Genomic DNA, 19,276 nt, shown 5'->3' with positions numbered 1-19,276 from the left:
CAAACAGTTTTCGAAACTTCAGAGTGTTTTCTATCCAAATCTACTAGTAATATGCATATTCTCATTTCTGGGAAAGAGTAGTAACCAGTTTAAATCGGGTACGTTTTTTTATCCGGCCGTGAAAATACTGCCCCCTAGCCCAGACAGGTTAATACCTGTTTGACCACCAGAGGGTATCTTTGATAAGTTAAGTCATTGAAATTACTTTCAGCTGTAGACCTAAGAGTCCTGTGTACTGTAGCTGTTTTAGCATAACTTACTTATGGCATAAAGGCCTACTTCAATATATAGTATATCAATCAATCATTCATTCATTTGTGCATGTCATCACAAAGCATACTAGTCATACATGTATTTAACCTGTTGAGGGTAGGGGGCAGTATTTGCACGGCCGGATAAAAAACGTACCCGATTTAATCTGGTTATTACAACTGCCCAGAAACTAGAATATGCATATAATTATTGCCTTTGGATAGAAAACACCCTAAAGTTTCTAAAACTGTTTGAATGGTGTCTGTGAGTATAACAGAACTCATATGGCAGGCAAAAACCTGAGAAGATTCTGTACAGGAAGTGCCCTCTCTGACCATCACTTGGGCTTCTTGACTCTTTTTTATTGAAAACTTAGGATCTTTGCTGTAACGTGACACTTCCTACGGCTCCCATAGGCTCTCAGAACCCGGGAAAAAGCTGAATGACGTCTTTGCAGCCCCTGGCTGAAAAACATTAGCGCCTTTGGTAAGTGGTCTATCAGAGGACAATGAGACTGAGGCGCGTGCACAAGGCGACCCCATGTTTTTATTTTCTCTCTCTTTGTACTAAAACACGGTTTCCCGGTCGGAATATTATCGCTTTTTTACGAGAAAAATGGCATAAAAATTGATTTTAAACAGCGGTTGACATGCTTCGAAGTACGGTAATGGAATATTTAGAATGTTTTTGTCACGAAACGCATCAGGCGCGTCACCCTTCTTTACCCTTTCGGATAGTGTCTTGAACGCACGAACAAAACGCCGCTATTTGGATATAACTATGGATTATTTTGAACCAAACCAACATTTGTTATTGAAGTAGAAGTCCTGGGAGTGCATTCTGACGAAGAACAGCAAAGGTAATAACATTTTTCTTATAGTAAATCTGACTTTGGTGAGGGCTAAACTTGGTGGGTGTCTAAATAGCTAGCCCTGTGATGCCGGGCTATCTACTCAGAATATTGCAAAATGTGCTTTCACCGAAAAGCTATTTTAAAATCGGACATAGCGAGTGCATAAAGGAGTTCTGTATCTATAATTCTTAAAATAATTGTTATGTTTTTTGTGAACGTTTATCGTGAGTAATTTAGTAAATTCACCGGAAGTTTGCGGGGGGGATGCTAGTTCTGAAGTCACATGCTAATGTAAAAAGCTGGTTTTTGATATAAATATGAACTTGATTGAACAAAACATGCATGTATTGTATAACATAATGTCCTAGGATTGTCATCTGATGAAGATCATCAAAGGTTAGTGCTGCATTTAGCTGTGGTTTGGGTTTATGTGACATTATATGCTAGCTTGAAAAATGGGTGTCTGATTATTTCTGGCTGTGTACTCTGCTGACATAATCTAATGTTTTGCTTTCGTTGTAAAGCCTTTTTGAAATCGGACAGTGTGGTTAGATTAACGAGTCTTGTCTTTAAAATGGTGTAAAATAGTCATATGTTTGAGAAATTGAAGTAATAGCATTTCTAAGGTATTTGAATATCGTGCCACGGGATTACACTGGCTGTTGAGTAGGTGGGACGATTTCGTCCCACCTAGCCCAGAGAGGTTAAATACATTTAAGCATTTTAGTTATAAAATGAAATAACAAAGTGAGCCTTGAATATTTAAACATTGAATAAACCTCAACATGGTGGCTAAAGCGATTGAATTCAGGAATGCATTTGACTGTTTTTAATATTAGGAAAATATGGCGCTGTACAACGTGACCGGTCGGGAGTAGTCCTAGGCTACTAAGTGACTGCGAGTGAAGAGCAAAATAATCCTAACATTTCCACACCCTAATTGTAGGCTAACCTATACCCAAACGGAGATTCAGAAAATAAAAATATCTTTGCTCAAGCTTCTCTCAGAGCAGCACAAAACAGTTCTGAAATAGTTGACCACACGCGGGTAGGCTATTTCTTCAAATCCTATTATAACAAATGGATGACTTTGGGAGTTTCAGTAAGCAACAATTTGTTGCCTTCATTAGTGTTAAGGGTGGAGTTTGGGGCAGTGTGAGGAGTACTGGAAAGGTGTGACTCCAGGTCACAATAGGCCATAAGTATAAAGCAGACTGCTGATTGTCCTCACTTTGATTATGCTGTAACAACATACCGTAGCACCAGATTAGGGCTTTCAGGAGGAACGTAAAATCTACTGGAGACATTTCAAAAATACTGTTAGCTTTGGGAATTATGGTCACAGACAATGCTATTCGCAAACACTATCATCAGATGCCTGTGTTAAGCCGAACGCGAAAGCCCAGGAAAATGATCAGATACTGTAGTCTACAATACTGTACTGTAGGTCTATTAATAATGCTAAAAATAATGCTTAAATAAATTGACTGCTGGTCTTTACTGTCTGCTGCACATTTTTACATTGTATTCAGTTTCCAGCGAGACTATTCAAGCCATCGACTCACGGATGAACGAAGATGATGAGCGATCGGCAAAGGCCATCTGGAATCACCGTACAACATCAACATCGCTCTAACATCGCTCTAATCACAGTCAGAAGACAGTTGAAGAAACTTGCGTGGGCTTATGGAAAGGTAAGACATTTTATATACACTACCGTTCAAAAGTTTGAGGTCAATTAGAAATGTCTTTGTTTTTGTACATTAAAATAGCATCAAATTGATCAGAAATACAGTGTAGACATTGTCAATGTTGGCGACTCCTGACTGGCGGGTGGCTCTGGCGACTCCTGACTGGCGGGCGGCTCTGGCAGCTCCTGTCAATGTTGTAAATGACTATTGTAGCAGGAAACGGCAGATTTTGTTTATGGCATAGGCGTACAGAGGCCCATTATCAGCAACCATCATTCCTGTGTTCCAATGGCACGTTGTGTTAGCTAATCCAAGTTTATCATTTTAAAAGGCTAATTAATCATTAGAAAACCCTTTTGCAATGATGTTAGCACAGCTGAAAACTGTTGTTCTGATTAAAGAAGCAATAAAACTGGCCTTCTTTAGATTAGTTGAGTATTTGGAGCATCAGCATTTGTGGGTTCGATTTCAGGCTCAAAATGTCCAGAAACAAAGAACTTTCTTCTGAAACTTGTCAGTCTATTCTTGTTCTGTGAAATTAAGGCTATTCCATGTGAGAAATTGCCAAGAAACTGAAGATCTCGTACAACGCTGTGTACTACTCCCTTCACAGAACAGTGCAAACTGGCTCTAACCAGAATAGAAAGAGGAGTGGGAGGCCCTGGTGCCCAACTGAGCAAGAGGACAATTACATTAGAGTGTCTAGTTTGAGAAACAGACGCCTCACAAGTCCTCAACTGGCAGCTTCATTAAATAGTACCCACAAAACACCAGTCTCAACATCAACAGTGAAGAGGCGACTCCGGGATGCTGGCTTGTCAACTGAAAACATTCATCCGTAACTCTGCCAAGCCTACAAGCAAAGATGAACTGGTGAAGGCCATCAAGACGTTTTGGCTTGAGAAATTGACGATACAATGCAACAAATACATTGATCTCAGCAAGGTTTTACCTGTGGTCGTGGAGCTGGGGGGGGAAGTGCAACTAAAATGTTTCTGAGATGTACTGTAGTTGAAAACCCATCTGCATTTGAAAGTATTTTTTATTGTTATTATCTTAACGAAAGCATAAAGATGTTGATGAGATACTGTACAGTATACTGTATGCTTTATCCAACATCATGCGGTTGCTTGAGGTTTTGAGTTGAAATGAAAACTTTAGAGTACTTAAGCATCGAATACATGCAGACTGCGGAGGCCCTATTTACCCACGTCTTCCGGCACTACGGGGTGCCGGAGGATATTGTCTCTGATCGGGGTTCCCAGTTCACATCCAGGGTCTGGAAGGCGTTTATGGAGTGGCTGGGGGTCTCGGTCAGTTTAACCTCCGGTTATCACCCCGAGAGCAATGGGCAGGCGGAGAGGGTGAACCAGGAGGTGGGCAGGTTCCTGAGGTCGTATTGCCGGGACCGGCCAGGGGAGTGGGCGAGGTATATTCCTTGGGCAGAGTTAGCCCAGAACTCACTTCGCCACTCCTCTACTAACATGTCACCTTTCCAGTGTGTGCTAGGGTACCAGCCGGTCATGGCCCCATGGCACCAGAGCCAGACCGAGGCTCCTGCGGTGGAGGACTGGGTTCAGCACTCCAAGGAGACCTGGAAAGCAGTACAGGACTCACTGAAGGAGGCCAGTGCTAGGCAGAAAAGGAGTGCTGACCGCCACCGCAGTGAGGCGCCGGTGTTCGCACCGGGTGATAGGGTCTGGCTCTCGACCCAGAACCTGTCTCTCCGCGTGCCCTGCCGGAAGCTGGGGCCGCAGTGTGTGGGGCCCTTCAAAGTCCTGAGGAGGATAAACGAGGTGTGTTATTGGTTGCAACTCCCTTCCTATTACCGTATTAACCCCTCGTTTCATGTGTCTCTCCTCAGGCCGGTGGTGGCTGGTCCCCTACAAGAAGATGAGGTGCCGGAGGTCCCTCCACCCCCCCTGGACATCGGGGGGTCCCCGGCGTACAGCGTAAGGGCCATTCTGGACTCGAGACGCCGGGCGGGGGGCCTGCAGTACCTCGTGGACTGGGAGGGGTACGGTCCGGAGGAGAGGTGCTGGGTGCCGGCGGAGGACGTCTTGGACCCATCCATGTTGAAGGAGTTCCACTGCCTCCGCCCGGATCGCCCTGCGCCTCGTCCTCCGGGTCGGCCTCGAGGCCGGTGTCGGCGCGCTGCAGGGGCCGCGCATCAGGAGGGGGGTACTGTCACGATTCCTACCGACGGTGGCGCCCCCTCCTGCTCGGGTGGCGCTCGGCGGTCGTCGTCACCGGCCTATTAGCTACCACCGATTCCCTTTTTGTTTTTCCCTTTTTTTACGTTTTCTCACCTGCCCTGAGTTAGGAGGCCTTTTATTTTGTACAGGTGGTTTTATTAAATTACCACACAGTGTTCGCTGCTTCCTGCGCTTCTTTCCGCCACACTACAGACAAGACGTTACATTTATATAGAGGCTCTATCACTCTTTATAGAGACTATCACTCTTTATATAGAGACTCTATCACTCTTTATATAGAGACTCTATCACTCTTTATATAGAGACTCTATCACTCTTTATACAGAGACTCTATCACTCTTTATATAGAGACTATCTCTCTTTATATAGAGACTCTATCACTCTTTATACAGAGACTCTATCACTCTTTATATAGAGACTATCTCTCTTTATATAGAGACTCTATCACTCTTTATATAGAGACTCTATCACTCTTTATATAGAGACTCTATCACTCTTTATATAGAGACTATCACTCTTTATATAGAGGCTCTATCACTCTTTATATAGAGACTATCACTCTTTATATAGAGACTCTATCACTCTTTATATAGAGACTCTATCACTCTTTATATAGAGGCTCTATCACTCTTTATATAGAGACTATCACTCTTTATATAGAGGCTCTATCTCTCTTTATATAGAGGCTCTATCACTCTTTATATAGAGGCTCTACTGCTCTTTACGTAGAGACTCTATTGCTCTTTTACACTGTGGTAAATAGGTTAGATATAATAGAGAAAAGAGACTCTCAGACTGAAAACACCTCCATTAATTTATGTCAATTTGTGCCCCCTTGTGATAGTGTGGTGCAATGACAGAATGCAATTTGAGACGAGAGCAACAAACAAGACACACGCCTGCCTGTATATGCATATCTGACAGAATAGATTATACTTTCCTTTCTAACAAATCCCAAATAATTTAACAACCGATTGTAACAGTTAGTTTGTTTTGGTGAGCATTGACAGCCTTTTTGCTGTGCTTTCCTGGATATCCTTCAGATGTTTGTTGCTCTCATCTCCAAGTTGTTCTTTGTCTTTTCCTCATCTTGTCATCGCATCTCAAATCAAATTGTATTTGTCACATGCGCTGAATACAACAGCTGTAGACCTTAGAGTGAAATGCTAACTTACAAACCCTTAACCAATAATGCAATTGTAAGACAAATTGTGTTAAGTAAAAAAATAGATAAGTAACAATAAAAGTAACAAATAATTAAAGAGCAGCAGTAAAATAACAGTAGTGAGGCTATATACAGGGGGTACTGGTACAGAGTCAATACTGGTACAGAGTCACCAGTTAGCCGAGGTAATTGAGGTAATACAGTATGTACATGTAGGTTAAAGTGACTATGCACAGATAATAAACAGGGAGTAAAATAAACAGAGAGTAGAACATTTTTAGAGCCTTCCTCTGACACTGCCTGGTATAGAGGTCCTGGAAGGCAGGAAGCTTGGCCCCAGTGATGCACTGGGCCGTACGCACTACCCTCTGTAGTGCCTTGCTGTCGGAGGCCGAGCAGTTGTCATACCAGGCAATGATGCAACCAGTCAGGATGCTCTCGATGGTGCAGCTGTAGAACCTTTTGAAGATCTGAGGACCCATGCCAAATATTTTCAGTCTCCTGAATGGGAATAGGCTTTGTTGTGCCCTCTTCACGACTGCCTTGGTGTGTTTGGACCATGATAGTTTGTTGGTGATGTGGACACCAAGAAACTTGAAGCTCTCAACCTGCTCCACTACAGCCCTGTTGATGAGAATGGGGGCGTGCTCTGTATTCCTTTTCCTGTTGTCCGCAATCATCTCCTTTGTCTTGATCACGTTAAGGGAGAGGTTGTTATCTTGGCACCACACAACCAGGTCTCTGACCTCCTTCCTATAGGCTGTCACATCTCACTGTTGTGTCATCGACAAACTTAATGAGGGTGATGGTGTTGTGGCTGGCCGTGCAGTCATGAGTGAACAGGGAGGAAAGTAGGGGACTGATCACGCACCCCAAAGGGGCCCCGTGTTGAGGATCAGTGTGGCAGATGTGTTGTTACCTACCCTTACCACCTGGGGGCGGCCCGTCAGGAATTCTAGAATCTAGTTGCAAAGGTAGGTGTTTAGTCCCAGGATCCTTAGCTTAGCGATGAGCTTTGAGGGCACTATGGTGCTGAACGCTGCGCTGTAGTCAATGAATAGCATTTTCACGTAGGTGTTCCTTTTGTCCAGGTGGGAAAGGGCAGTGTGGAGTGCAATAGAGAGTGCATCATCTGTGGGTCTGTTAGGGTGGTATGCAAATTGCAGTAGGTCTAGGGTTTCTGTGTTAATGGTGTTGATGTGATCCATGACCAGCCTTTCAAAGCACTTCATGGCTGCAGACGTGAGTGCTATGGGTCGGTAGTCATTTAGGTAGGTTACCTGAGTGTTCTTGGGCACAGGGACTATGGTGGTCTGCTTGAAACATGTTGGTATTACAGACTCAGTCAGGGACAGGTTGAACAGCACAGAAAAAAAAAAAAAGTATGAAATGTATGCATTCACTACTGTAAGTCGCTCTGGATAAGAGCGTCTGCTAAATGACTAAAATGTAAAAAAAAAAAAAAAGTAAACATTTCAGTGAAGACACTTGCCAGTTTGTCAGCGCATGCTCGGAGTACACCTCCTGGTAATCCATCTGGCCCCGCAGCCTTGTGAATGTTGACCTGTTTAAAGGCTACAGAGAGCTTGATCACACAGTCGTCCGGAACAGCTGATGCTCTCAAGCATGTTTCAGTGTTGCTTGCCTCGAAGCAAACATATAAATAATTGAGCTCATCTGGTAGGCTCATGTCACTGGGCAGCTTGGGGCTGTGCTTAGATTTTTAGCCTGTAATAGTTTGCAAGCACTGCCACATCTGTCGAGCGTCGAAGCCGGTGTAGTACAATTCAATCTTAGTCCTGTATTGAGGCTTTGCCTGTTTGATGGTTCAACGGAGGGCATAGCGGGATTTTATATAAGCTTCAGGGTTTAGAGTCCCGCTCCTTGAAAGCGGCAGATCTACCCTTTAGCTCAGTGCGGATGTTGCCTATAATCCATGGCTTCTGGTTGGGGTATGTACGTATTGTCACTGTGGGGACGATGTCATCGATGCACTTATTAATGAAGCCAATGACTGATGTGGTGGTCTCCTCAATGCCATCGGAAGAATCCCGGAACGTGTTCCAGTCTGTGATAGTGAAACAGTCCTGTAGCTTAGCATCTGCTTTATCTGACCAGTTTTTTATAGACTGAGTCACTGGTGCTTCCTGTTTTAGTTTTAGCTTGTAAGCAGGAATCAGGAGGATAGAATTATGGTCAGATTTGCCAAATGGAGGGTGAGGTAGAGCTTTGTACACTTCTCTGTGTGAGGAGTAAAGGTGGTCTAGGTTTTTTTCCTCTCTGGTTGCACATTTTACATGCTGGAAAAATTTTTGTGAAACAGATTTAAGTTTCCCTGCATTAAAGTCCCTAGCCACTAGGAGCCCCACCTCCGGATGAGCGTTTTCCTGTTTGCTTATGCCCGTAAACAGCTCATTGAGTGTGGTCTTAGTGCCAGCATCGGTTTGTGGTGGTAAATAGACAGCTACGAAGAATATAGATGAAAACTCTCTTGGTAAATAGTGTGGTCTAACGCTTATCATGAGATACTCTACCTCAGGCAAGCAAAACCTCGAGACTTCCTTACTATTAGATTTCCTGCACCAGCTGTTGTTTACAAATATACACAGACCGCCACCTCTTGTCTTGCCAGAAGCTGCTGTATGCCAGCTGTATGTTATTCATGTTGTCGTTCAGCCACGACTGTGGAAAATAAGATGGTAGCATACACGTGATCGTAGTTCATCTATTTTATTATCCAATGATTGTACTCTCCAAGTAGTTCTTTGTTGTTCTTATGGGCTGCCGTGTGGCGCAGTGGTCTAAGAGGTGTCACTACAGACACCCTGGTTCGAATCCTGGCTGTATCACAACTGGCCGTGTGGTGCAGCGGTCTAAGGCACTGCATCTCAGTGCAAGAGGTGTCACTACAGACACCCTGGTTCGAATCCAGGCTGTATCACAGTGGTCTAAGGCACTGCCTCTCAGTGCAAGAGGTGTCACTACAGACACCCTGGTTCGAATCCAGGCTGTATCACAGCGGTCTAAGGCACTGCCTCTCAGTGGAAGAGGTGTCACTACAGACACCATGGTTTGAATCCAGGCTGTGTCACAACTGGCCATGTGGCGCACAATTGGCCCAACGTTGTCTGGGTTTGGCTGGTGTAGGCCGTTCTTGTAAATAAGAATTTGTTCTTAACTGACTTTTACTTGCCTAGTAAAATAAATAAATTCCAAGGGAAGTCATGGCTTGTTGGGTTTAAGTGTCAGCATCGCTTTACTCACAGATTGGTTTGCTGTTTTGTATAACTGATCTCGCACTCTCTCCCGGTTGCTTGGGGATATAGTGACCTATCGATTTTAAAGGCTTAATTTAAACTATATTGTCTGGCTTCTACATATTATCACAGTTTTATGGTACAAACTGGAACTCTTGACTATTAAACTTCTCTTCTAACCTAAAATCAGTGAAGACCTCCTCTTCCTGGGCAACAAGAGACACCATATTTCTCTCTATACTCAACACCTCTTCCTGGGCAATAGGAGACTCCATATTTCTCTCTATACTCAACACCTCTTCCTGGGAAATAGGAGACACCATATTTCTCTCTATACTACTCAACCAAGGGGCAGACAAACTCCTGAAAATACAGTTTGGTACGGATATTCCTCCTTTGTCTGTGTTTATCAAGATTTTAAGGATTTATTTAATGGGAATAAAATACACAATATGGAATGTTCTCACCGTAACCTCAGCAGGATTAAAAGAGAAGTATGCAACAGTATTTACAGTGAGATATTGTCGGGGACATCGTGCCTGAACCTGACTTGCTATTCGGCTCCTATCACCTGACCCAGATGAGTCATGATGCGTATGGTGTGGTAGATTGACTAGAAATTAAATGTAGGATTATAATCCTCTTGTTGCACATGTAGTGTAATTATATATTGTTTTATATGTTTTCTACTAAAGTGTGTTTTCTCTTAATAAACTATTACATTTGTTAAGCTATTCAGATGTTATATACTATGTTAATGAATGGCATCTTCAAGTACTCCTCTATGATGGTACTGCAGTAACTAAACCGGTTCTACAACGTTAACGTACACAAACACAGGAAGTAAGTAATCTCAACCACATATCTGATTTAGGTTCAGGGTTGTTGCTACTTATCCTCACTGTTTCACTTGCGGAGGGGAGAGAAAGAGATCTATTTTATTTGTCATTAGTCAGTTGTAATTTTCATTAGGTAATTAGGTAAAGTTTCTATAAGGGAGGTTCCAGCACCAGGTGATCCAGAGAGAGGGAGCTGTTTTAAATTTAAAAAGTCTTTTACCCCCTTTTTCGTGGTATCCAATTGGTAGTTACAGTCTTGTCTCATCGCTGCAACTCCCATACGGACTCGGGAGAGGCGAAGGTCGAGAGCTGTGCGTCCTCCGAAACACAACCCAACCTAGCCACACTGCTTCTTAACACAATGCACATCCAACCCAGAAGCCAGCCGCACCAATGTGTCGGAGGAAACACCGTACACCTGCCGACCTGGTCAGCGTGCAATGCGCCGGCCCGCCACAGGAGTCGCTAGTGCGCGATGGGACAAGGATATCCCTGCCGGCCAAATCCTCCCTAACCCGGACGACGCTGGGCCAATTGTGCGCCGCCCCATGGGCCTCCCCGTCACGGCCGGCTGCTACAGAGCCAGGGCGCGAACCCAGAATCTCTGGTGGTCTTAGACCACTGCGCCACCCAGGAGGCCCCGGTGAGGGAGCTGTTTGAGATAAGGAGGGGAGGGAGGATAGTGATTTGCTTGTGAGAAGCGAACATTTGGCTGACAGACATTTCTCATAGGAGATCACAGACAGGACATGGGGTCAAACATGCCTATTATCAAGAGGAGGGAGAGACATCTCTGGTAAGGTCAACCTTTATGCTCCCTGTGATCAGTGTGTTGATGAGCATGATACTGATCCCCCTGACAGGAATGTTTTTTTTTATGAAGCAAGTATCCTCCATGCAAGCAGATGGTAATAACCTGTCGACAAAGTAGATGGTAATGACCGATTTACAAAGTAGACGGTAATGACCTGTTGACAAAGCAAAACCTGCCATGTACTGCATCCTCGTAGCATGTTTTCTATAGTGTGACCTGACTAGCTCCTTCGCGGTGGTAATAGACTGTGTTAGAAACAGAAAGCTTTGACTCTGCAGTCACGACACAGTGAATCATACATCTCAGACAGTGACTAACGAAGACGATGACCAACAAGTTATGGTGAAATACTACTACTAGCGTTGTGTTGAACTTGTTTGTTAGGATTTTGTAAATATGGATGTGACGGAATGCTTGACCCCTGAACCGGATATGATACTGCGATAAGGAAAACTGTGTCTCTTGTCGGACGCCTCATTCATTTTTTTACCTTCGCTCAGGAGCACGTTGCACAGTACTCGGTAATCTCCAATCTACTTTGTTGTTTCATTTTCCATCTTGTTTTCCATCTTGTTTTCCATCTTGTTTTCCATCAGTATCCTGCAGAGTGCAATGGCCATCCTGATATTAATCAGTCTTTTGTTGTTGTCTGGTAAGTTTTATATTCGCTATCGTGCCGCTGTGGTTGTGTCCCTCGTGGCTTCCTCATCTGTCCCTGGGCGTTTTATCCACACGCCTTAACCTTCAAATACAACATACAACCAAAGGCACATTATGATTTATTTATATAGAACACAATGTGATGAAAAGTAATGGTTGTTTGGATAGGGCGTGGTTGGTTGTTTGTTTGTCTAAAGAGAAAGTTGTCTCCTCGTGGTCACCTCGAGGCCATTGAATCATTGATTCAGTCTCCTGGCTTGAACACACACATCCCACGCACACTTTCACACAGAATCTCATGGCTCTGATAAATGAAGGAATGAATCATAGATATGTGATGAAAAATGTAGTTGTGATTTGCATGTGGTTGTAGCATTGTTAGCATGTTTTAGCAATCCGTAAGGATGATAACAGTATAGTAGTCCTACATGAATACTGGTGGAATGGAGGTTACAATATGTGCTGATAGCCATACCTGCATCCAGAGATATGTAGAGAAACATGAGAGAAAACAAAGTGTTTATTGTAGAGTGAATCTGATAACCGAACCTTAAGGCCTTGTTAGAAACTGGGTGAAGTAGGCCTTGTGGAGCTAATGTGAATAGCCATTATTTTTCAGCCTGCCTACTTCTCACTTAAAACATAGTTTGGCTGTTTAATAGACAGCAATGAATGAAGATAATGAAGACATTCTAAATAAATAAGAATTCTACCCCCCACGTCATTATACCTCTCATGTTAGTGGGACACAAAACCACCGTCCTTCATTTCCTGGAATTTATACATGAGTTCAGATGAATTATTTCTGCTTTTATGTAGTGGTGAATAGATCTGATGTTAGTATTATTTCACATCATTGAATGTTTTTAAAGAAATGAGGAACATGACTTCAGCTTTACCCTAAATCGATGTCATTATCGCCCATGCTCTCGCCCATGCTCTCGCCCATTTACATCATTTAGCAGACGCTCTTATCCAGAGCGACTTACAAATTGATGCATTCACCTTATGATATCCAGTGGAACAACCACTTTACAATAGTACATCTATATCCTTTTTTGGGGGCGGGGGTTAGAAGGATTACTATATCCTATCCCAGGTATTCCTTAAAGAGGTGGGGTTTCAGGTGTCTACGGAAGGTGGTGATTGACTCCACTGTCCTGGCGTCGTGAGGGAGCTTGTTCCACCATTGGGGTGCCAGAGCAGCAAACAGTTTTGACTGGGCTGAGCGGGAACTGTGCTTCCGCAGAGGTAGGGAGGCGAGCAGGCCAGAGGTGGATGAACGCAGTGCCCTTCTTTGGGTGTAGGGACTGATCAGAGCCTGAAGGTACGGAGGTGCCGTTCCCCTCACAGCTCCGTAGGCACACACCATGGTCTTGTAGCAGATGCGAGCTTCAACTGGAAGCCAGTGGAGTGTGCGGAGGAGCGGGGTGACGTGAGAGAACTTGGGAAGGTTGAACACCAGATGGGCTGCGGCGTTCTGGATGAGTTGTAGGGGTTTAATGGCACAGGCAGGGAGCCCCGCCAACAGCGAGTTGCAGTAATCCAGACGGGAGATGACAAGTGCCTGGATTAGGACCTGCGCCGCTTCCTGTGTGAGGCAGGGTCGTACTCTGCGAATGTTGCAGAGCATGAACCTACAGGATCAGGTCACCGCCTTGATGTTAGCGGAGAACGAAAAAGCACTTGCTTTTTCCCATGCTATCGCCCATGCTCTCGCCCATGCTTTCTCCCATGCTCTAGTCTAGTAGCTGTAAATGCAGACAGGCCTAGTTGACATCTCTTCATGAATGGAGACATTATTACATTTACATTTGAGTCATTTAGCAGACACTGTTAGCCAGAGTGACTTGCAGGAGCAATTAGGGCTAAGTTCCTTGGTGAACGGCACATCGGCAGAGTTTTTGGCTAGTCGGCTTGGGATTGGTCCAATGCTCGTTACCTCTATACTGTCGTGGTGTTGTTCATTAACTCAAAGATCTTTAATATCTCTCAATCTGCATAAACCAGATGATCAGAGCCATTTTTAACACATTGTCCCTTTGCACATAGTTTGGTTCTTCTTTTCGTTTTGGGGGTCTAGGTCTGGTTATTGTAAAGCACATTGTGACAAATGTTATTACAAAGCTGAGATAATTACTGAACCAAACATGTCATCAGAGAAATCAGGAAGCAGAAATGGGTGATGTCATGCACCTTCCCATCATCTTGGTAACCAAGTGCTAGAATTAAATGGTAACCAAGTGCTGCCAGATAAATGAAAAACCCAGTTTCAAATGTTCTTTCACAGCTTTTGGTAGAGAAAAGTTTCCTTAACTTTCCAGGAACATGTTTGTTCAGGGGAATGTTCTTTATTTGTGTGCACTGTGCTGTCTTAACCTGTTGGGGCTACAGGTTAGCAATGAACCCCGAGTCGGGATTGCTAACAAGGCTGGAAATTCAAAACATCAAAAATCTAATAATTTCAATTTCTCAAACCATCAACTATTTTACACAATTTAAAAGATAAACATCTCCTTAATCTAACCACATTGTTCGATTTTCAAAGAGGCTTTACGGCAAAAGCATAAAGTTAGATTATGTTAGGACAGTACATAGCCACAAAAGTACAAACATCCATTTTCAGTTCAAGGTCAGGCGTCACCAAAAGCAGAAACCAGCTAGAATTATGCACTAACCTTTGTCAATCTCCATCAGATGACACTCCTAGGACATTATGTTATACAATACATGCATTTTTTGTTCCATCAAGTTCATATTTATATCCAAAAACAGTCTTTCAACCACTTTCTCTTATATTATGTAATTTCCTGTCAGTGAGCACATGATGTCATTATTATCTGTGTTGAATTCTGAGCTTAACTTGTAACTTTGACATATTGGTATGTTTCAGCACCAGCTGCTTCTGAGAATGAAGTCACTGGGATTATAGGAGAGACTGTTCTCCTGTCCTGTGACCTGAATTCATCCACGGCCATCGACACAGCAAGACTCCGGTTCCATTGGCAAGATAAGTCCGGAAAAGTGTTGTACTCGTTCAACAAAGGAGAAGAGAATAAACATCAGGATAACCTTTACACAAACAGAACTAAAGCCTTTGGGTCTGAGATGAGTTCTGGGAATATCTCTATCAAACTCAGCCAAGTAACACTTGAAGACAAGCAGACCACCTACTGGGCTTTCGCTACACTGTTTGACGAGAATGGTAACTCTATCCTCGACGTGAAAAAGTGTGTCCCACTACCGTACATGTGGCAGGTATGGTTGAGTTAATAACACAGGAGGCTGTTGAGGAGAGGCTAGCTCATAATAATGTCTGGAATGGAATAGCATCAACCACATGGGAACCATGTATTGGATGTGTTTGATACCATTCCATGTCCACCTGTGTGAGTTATTCACAGCACTCATTCTGTCTTTTGTAGGAAATCATCAAACATTATTATGGCACCTTTCTAACATCTTATTCTCTTTGCTTTGTTCACTTTCAGCACGGTTCCCGACACCCAGTGTGACTGTGAACAAGACAAATATGAATGCCACGTGTTCAACCCAGGGGGGATACCCACAGCCAGTCGTCACATGGACCATCCAGAACCGCACTCTGGACCCGTGGGAAGTACAGACCAATATTACTGTTGGTTCTGAAAGTGGACTGTACACCGTTTGGAGCCAAGTGAATTTAACAGAAAATCAGACGGTGACCTGCCATATCTTCAACCCCGTTCTGAGAGAGACTGTGAGCAACACAACCATCGTCAGCCCCAGTCAGAGCATTAACACAGACCCTGCAGGTGCATGTTACAGGACAAAACACCACGTCTCACTGCCTAATATTCATTAACTGAAAACTTAATCACTCATCTTGTCTTTTCCCCACAGGTGAAGTTCAGGAAGGCTTTACTTCTGGCATTATTGGAGTTACAGTATCTATCATTATAGTACTGATTTTGATTTGCTTTACTTTTTATTTTGTGTACAAAAAACGTAAGTTGCAATTTCTGATGTATTATTCCCTGTAATGAAATCAGATTCAGTACTGTATAAAGTTGTCTCAGTCTGTAATTACTCTGTCAGTGCCAAATCTAAGGATTTTATGTCCATTTACATTCAAATACTATATTAGTGTCTAGCATGTGAAAATCAGATGGCCCTATGTACATTTCATAGTTAGATGGGCCTCAGAGTATTGTTAATTATGACTAAAACACTGAACTATGTTGATCTTGTTAATTATGAATATAACACTGATCCATTTTGATCTAGGTTGTGGATCCAGCGGTGGAACCTTAGAAGTTGAAGGAAATAACCATCAAGGAAACGGTAGTGGTGAGACAGAGTTTTTGGCCAGGTGTAGGCAGGCACCAGACAATCTAGAGGCAGACTGATGGGACATTTCTTTCTATACGGGTCCATAAAGTGGACATATCAGTGTACTGTATCCCAAAGGACTCTATGTCTTCTATTGGAAGCATTTGCATGTTTTTTCTAATGTTTTCTAATTAATAGCCAGCTATTAGAAAAGCGTTAGAACGTCTATAGTAGAACGTTGTAAATAATGTGTCTGGAAATGTTCTACTGTAGATGTTCTGAAGCATGGGAGTATTTAAAAATACATTACAATGTTAAACTACTTCTGTTTTCAAATAAAAAAGATCCAAATATTTTCTTACAAATGTCTTTGAAAATAATTGAAAGACCCTAAATAGTATTTTAAATCAAGTCTGAAATTTATTGGACAAACCTGCCTTGTGGGAACCAGGACATCTGATGTTTAAATGCATTTTTCTTGTATATTTGACTTGAATTCATGAAGAACACTGAAGTGAAATGTTTTAGCTAAAATCGTCCAGGAAGAGAGACCTGAACCTTTAACTAGCCACTTTATTCTCTCTGTATGTCTTTGTGTAACAAGTTACTGTAGATGTTCTAAATGCTTGTGCTCTGACTAAGGACTAGATTCAATACTGACCCCAATTGAGCCCATATATACAGCATTTACCGTGAATGCATTCTCTGCAAATGCAGGAACGTTGCTTTTAATTTTCACTAGTGCGGATCTTCAGAGGTTCAGATTGAATCCAGCCCTAAAACCATGTAATCCTCAACACACTAGTACAGTTGTGTACTCTGACTGACTAGAGGAGACATTTTCACTCTGCTAAACAGACCTCACTGTGTTCAACATTAGGGACAGATGTTACAGAACTGTAACTAGATTTTGATTACATTTAGATTTTTTCTTTAATAAATATTGTTGTGAATATTCAAAAAGGTTCATGTATTATATTTATTTAAATGTAAAACTTTTTATTCTGGTGTTTTCCTATACAGTAGGTGTATTGAAATTTGGTAATTCTATATTCGTATTATTTGGGGAAATTGTATTTGAATCTCATTCGAAGAAATGTCCTAAATGTCTCCTAAATGTGTCCGAGATGGGGTTACATTTGGTAGAGAGAACCTTCTGCTGGATTGATGTAGCTAAACACATGTATGTGACCAATAACATTTGATTTGATTTGATGATACATACTGCTTATTGCATTCAGTGGCTCATGGATAGATGCAATGGCCCAAAGACACAAACACCCTGTTTATATCAACTTCAAGATTAAAAATAGGTTCATCTTGAACTTAGGTTCATCTTAACAGAATTGTCAGTGAATGTTTTTTATGAATGGTTAAAGGTTAAGAGATCCAATCCCTTAAAGTTGTGTGTGACAGCTGTAGGGGTTGTCCATGTTGCTGGGGATCAGTGTCTGGTGAGAGAGATGCAGGTTGAAGTGTCCAGAGTCTGAGTAGTGAAGAAGGTGTAGTATGTTCAGGCAGTGAAGAAAGTAGAGGAGGATGGATCAAGGGGGAAGGAGCCTGAGAGGATCCCAGTGAGTAGTAGATCTGTATCAGTACAGAGGGAGGGGCCAAAGAGTGCTACATGCTTCAGTAAGATTGTCTTGTTACCGTTCATATCAACGGTTATCAACTGTACTGCAGGGATGGAATGTAAGTCACAGAAAATAGATGTTGTGGTGGCAGCTGCAGAGAAGTATTTGGGTGTATGAGATTACTGCAGAACAGTTAGTAGTAGATCTGTGTGTGTGTGTGCGATGTGCATGCGTCTGTCTCAGTCACCAGATCCCAACCTAGTAGAACATTTATGGGAGATTGTGTTGCCTGAGTGGTGCCTGAGACAGCGTTTTCCACCACCGTCAACAAAACACTAAATTATGGAATTGCTCCCTCCAATAGAGTTTCAGACACTTGTAGAATCTATGCCAAGGTGCATTGAATCTGTTCTGGTGGCTCGTGGTGGCTCAACGCCCTATTAACTTCTCTAGGAAAGGGGGCAGTATTGAGTAGCTTGGATGAAAAACATGCCCAAAGTAAAATGCCTGCTACTCAGGCACAAAAGCTAGAATATGCATGTAATTAGTAGATTTGGATAGAAAACACTCTGACGTTTCTAAAACTGTTTGAATGATGTCTGTGAGTATAACAGAACTCATATGGCAGGCAAAAACCTTAGAAAAAATCCAACCAAGAAGTGGGAAATCTGAGGTTTGTAGTTTTTCAAGTGATTGCCTCTCCAGTATACAGTGTCTGTGGGGTCATTTTGCACTTCCTAATGCTTCCACTAGATGTCAACAGTGTTTAGAACCTTGTTTCAGGCTTCTACTGTGAATGGGAAGAGAATAAGAGCTGACTCAGTCATGTGTCTGGAAAATTGGCATGAGCTCAAACATGCGCGCGGCCGTGAGAGCGAGAGTCCTTTCCTTTCAATTCTAAAGACAATAGAATTGTCCGGTTGGAATATTATTGCAGATTAATGATAAAAACATCCTAAAGATTGATTCTATACATCGTTTGACATGTTTCTACGAACTGTAATGGAACTATTTTGACTCTTCGTCTGGACTAAACTCGTGCGCTTAGTGAATTTGGAGTGCTGGACTAAACACGCAAACAAAATGGAGGTATTTGGACATAAAGATTAACTTTATCGAACAAAACGAACATTTATTGTGGAACTGGGATTCCTGGGAGTGCATTCTGATGAAGATCAAAGGTAAGTGAATATTTATAATGTTATTTGTGGCTTCTGTTGACTCCAAAATGGCGGGTATCTGTATGGCTTGTTTTGATGTCTGAGCGCTGTACTCAGATTATTGCAAAGTTTGCTTTTGCTGTAAAGCTTTTTTGAAAATCGGACACAGCGGTTGCATCAAGGAGAAGTTTATCTGTAATTCTGTGCATAATACTTGTATCTTTTATCAAAGTTTATGATGAGTATTTCTGTAAATTGATGTGCTCATTCACCGGTAGTTTTGGAGGCAAAACATTTCTGAACATTACACGTCAATGTAAAATGGGTTTTTTGGATATAAATATGAACTTTATCGAGCAAAACATACATGTATTGTGTAACATGAAGTCCTATGAGTGCCATCTGATGAAGATCATCAAAGGTTAGTGATTAATTTTAGCTGTATTTCTGGTTTTTGTGACGCCTCTCCTTGCTTGGAAAATGG

At 42.6% G+C, this 19,276-nt stretch overlaps 1 long non-coding RNA gene across 1 annotated transcript; it reads left to right on the top strand.

Annotated features, from left to right (window-relative positions):
• The first annotated feature begins 15,264 nt into the window (after window positions 1-15,264).
• LOC145864082 (uncharacterized) lies at window positions 15,265-17,013 on the top strand. The gene is made up of 3 exons (XR_014382663.1): window positions 15,265-15,541; window positions 15,630-15,734; window positions 16,014-17,013. It is a non-coding gene; the product is annotated as an uncharacterized LOC145864082 (long non-coding RNA).
• The last annotated feature ends 2,263 nt before the right edge of the window (window positions 17,014-19,276 follow it).

Source organism: Salmo salar, chromosome 25 (genome assembly GCF_965601325.2).
Source record: "Salmo salar chromosome 25, fSalSal1, whole genome shotgun sequence".
Taxonomy (NCBI): domain Eukaryota; kingdom Metazoa; phylum Chordata; class Actinopteri; order Salmoniformes; family Salmonidae; genus Salmo; species Salmo salar.
Note: the sequence above shows the minus strand (reverse complement) of the source record. Positions and strands in the feature narration are given on the sequence as shown.